Here is a 3,732-nt window from a genome sequence, read left to right as displayed (position 1 = left end):
CCCCCCCCCCCCCCCCCCCAATGAAATATGGAGCTTTGAGTTGACTGTAAACATGTTTTTTTTTTTTTTTTTTAAGGTTTGTTTGGTCAGTTGAGATGCTGCACCTTACCTTCATCTTAAATTCTTCCCTAAAAATGATTTTATCACCACTGACTTGACACCTAAAGCAAGCTCAGCTCTACTTGGTACACCGTTCAGAAAACCTGAAAATATATACATAACTTCATTGATGGCTGGAATATGCCTTTCTGCCTTTGACAAAACCTATATGCATTCACATGCACACTTATAATTGACAATTGACTTGTATAAACATGCCATAGCAGCTATGAATTTATGTAAACAGCAACATTTTATTCACTCTGCATTTCAGCTGCAGCTCTTGAGACAAAATTTCTACTGCATCTGGCTTGGTCTCAATAAGATCAGCCTTTTGTAGCAGGGAGCTCTGCTGTCTCAGCTGTTCTGAAGCCGAAACAGGCCTGGACATGGGTAGCTGGGTGGGGCTATTTTCTCTATGCTATGAAACTTTTTCCTTTCACCTGAGGCCTTTTTATGAGCTGACAAATGTATAGAAAATTATTTTGAAACACAACACTGAAAACCTTACTATTATAGTCTTAAAACAATTGTATCTTAAACAACAGCAAATGTTGCAGCATCACAATGAAAACACAAAGATAATTACAACTTTATGGTGCGCTATAGTGGAAACAAACTATTTTTCATCTTATAAGGTGTAGCCAAATCTAGGTGGTAGTTCTGCTATGGGTTATCCAAGTTTTATGTTGGGAGACATTGATGCCCAAGAACAGAAAAATGTTATTATTGAGCTATATTTTGGGTTGGGGGAAGTTAGTTGTGGGGGGGGGGGGAATTGGGGGTTGGTAGGTATGCAGTTTAGATGGATTTTTAAGGGTTTTGTGCAGTACACTCAAGACGGATTGTAGCTCGCACGGATTTTTACAAAATTATTCTGAATGGTTGTTACTCTACGTTTACATCCATACAAAAAACTGTAGGGTAATTGCAGGAAATCAGAATGTGTTTACATGCACTTCATTAATGTGGTTGCTATAGAATCTGCATTTACATGCAGTAGTCAGTTTTCTCCCCTACCTCCTACCATAAAATTTAAACTATTATACTAAGTGTATTAGCAATATATATGAAGCGCTGCAGACAGTTTTATTTTATTTTATATTTTTTTTGCTCCTCGCGTTTCCTGGTCTCAGCATTTGGCTTGCAGTGAGGAGGACAGACTAGTTGAAGAAGCCAGTTTTTCAAGAGTGCATGTGTTAAGACATTTACAAATAATCTGCTGTTCAGCTGTCGAAATGACTTATTTTGACTAGTTTGTTTAGTCTAACTGGATTTCGGCTTCAAGGGTGCACTATTTTGAGTTATATCTTCCCACCTTCTGCATCGTTGTCACAGCAATACTTTTCCTATTTCAAGTTTTGTTATGAACTTGTACTCTTGTTTAAAAACTTAGAAGATCAATCCCTTACACTGGGTAATGGGAATTGTTTACATGACTTTTATGAAGTTAGATTACTGCCAGAAGTTGACAATAATCAGAATACTGAAATGCGTGTAACACACTGATTGTAATATTGATTTATAGAAGGTATTCTGTCCAGCTTTCAAGTTGTCCTTTGTACAACGGCAGCCGGTCTGTTATTTTTGTTCTAACTTCAGTCCACCAAAAGTATTTTTACTTAAGTCAAGACACCAAAGTAATCCACTGAATGTCTGAATATTTTCAGTCATCCAGGTCATAGTTATTCAAGGAAGGTTAAATCAAGGGTGACTGGACTTTGAATCCTTATCCAAGAGGCTGTCTTAAAGTATCTTCAACCAAGTCCAGTTGCCATTGTTGTACACTTCCTTGGATAATCCACTGAATGTTTTCTATTGTGTATTAAGTTCTACATGAATTTTGCTTCATCATTCTGTTCTTGTTGAGTATGAGCTGTTTTCCCTGAATAATATGTTAGGAGCTGTGGCATTACAACAGTGGCTTTCTTTGCCATCTAGATTTTTACGTAATGGTACATTACGTATCAGCACAACCGCACTCTGGATTGCAAGGACAAAAGGTGGAAGACCCTTGACTATACTCATTGTACAAATGGTGGTATATTTCATATTGAGTATTCATTTCTTTAAGGAAGGGGGGGGAAAGCATTTCACTTGCGGATGAACTCACTAAGGCAGCAGTATAGTAGAAACTTGCACTGCATTGACCTTGCGCTGTTGGACTAATGTTCTATGGCAAATGGGGGCACATGCAAGACAATTTAAAGTCCCTGCTTGCCTTCATAAGCACATAAATCTTCTCACAACTTCAGCCTGCAGTGCCTCAGCCTGATTTTTGTTTTTTGTTTTTAAACGTTTTCGGGGATTGAGTCCAAGAGCATGTGTAAAACCTCTCATATGCAAATTGCAGGACATTGTTTTGGGCTAGTAAACAAAGCTATACAAAAGTTAAAGTAGTGTGACCAGTGAGCGCGCACGCACACACACACGCTGTGGCATTGTGCTGTCTTTTTACTTTTGGTTGCAAGCATGCCATTGTGACTGTGAAAACCAGATTTTGTTTCTAGTATACTGCTTCCTTAAATACAGTACATGGCTAACTATACAAAAAATGTCTTAACTCCTAATATCCAATCAGTAGTGCAGATTAATAGTTATGATACAAGGCTTCTATCCTAAACTATTTCCCTTTCATCTCCACAGTCCTAACAGAAGATGACAGTCTTCCTTAAGCCATATTTGTGCCCTGTTACATGTGTCCAAAACCAAGGTTGGACACAGGAAGATTGACTCACCATCAGTTCCATCCAATTATTCAGCTGCTCTGGCCTCTGATATGTAGCACTTATTACTACCACACATATAGTCAAAAATCCTTTAGCTGTCATAATTGAGTCTCCCACATGGGGACTGGTAAAAAGACTGACCTCTGAGAAAATGTTTACACTGTAAGGGAGATGGCCCTGTCCTTGTAGCTTTCACACGCTCATCTAAGATCAGCCAGTGAGGGCTACAACAGCAAAATGACTGAGGTCAGTGTTATGAGGGCAGATTTTCTCAGGGCTCCAAACAGAGTGTTAGGAGATGTTAGTTTAACAGTGTCAGCCGTGAGAATAAATGATCTTAGAATGTTTTTTGTTATTTTGATTTCTCTCAAGTCTATACCGCTCTGGTGATGGAGACATATATATATATTTTACATCTTCAATTTTCTTCCCCCCCATAGTCTTCTCTGGCACCTGTCATCAAAGACATTGTCTGCTTCACAATTTATCTCTTTCTGTCTTAAATCTGCTGCTTCATTTTTCTTGCAAGAAACATTTGTATGTTTAGACCACAGGTATAGTGTAATGTGTTAGGCGAATAGGCGAGTTCCTCAGTCTTGTATACTACATGTTCCTGTTGTATGCTGGGGAACAGGTTTGGGGGTATATCCAGCTTGGCGCATGTCTTTTTCTTCCTTTAATCTCTGATCAAGGGGAGATCTGACCTTGAGCCTCTTCTGGAGCATAAAGATACTTGGGCTTCTCTATTCTAACTAATGTATGGCTGCTGTCTTTAAAAATTACAACTGTCTGTTTTTATTGTGTAGGCAAAATAAAGTTCATTCAGATGTTACTAGCTACAAGAAATTTATCAGCTGTTTTGTCTTATTTTATGTAGATGAAATGGAGCTAGAGGAAAGTCAGG

Source organism: Micropterus dolomieu, linkage group LG11 (genome assembly GCF_021292245.1).
Source record: "Micropterus dolomieu isolate WLL.071019.BEF.003 ecotype Adirondacks linkage group LG11, ASM2129224v1, whole genome shotgun sequence".
Lineage (NCBI taxonomy): Eukaryota > Metazoa > Chordata > Actinopteri > Centrarchiformes > Centrarchidae > Micropterus > Micropterus dolomieu.
Note: the sequence above shows the minus strand (reverse complement) of the source record.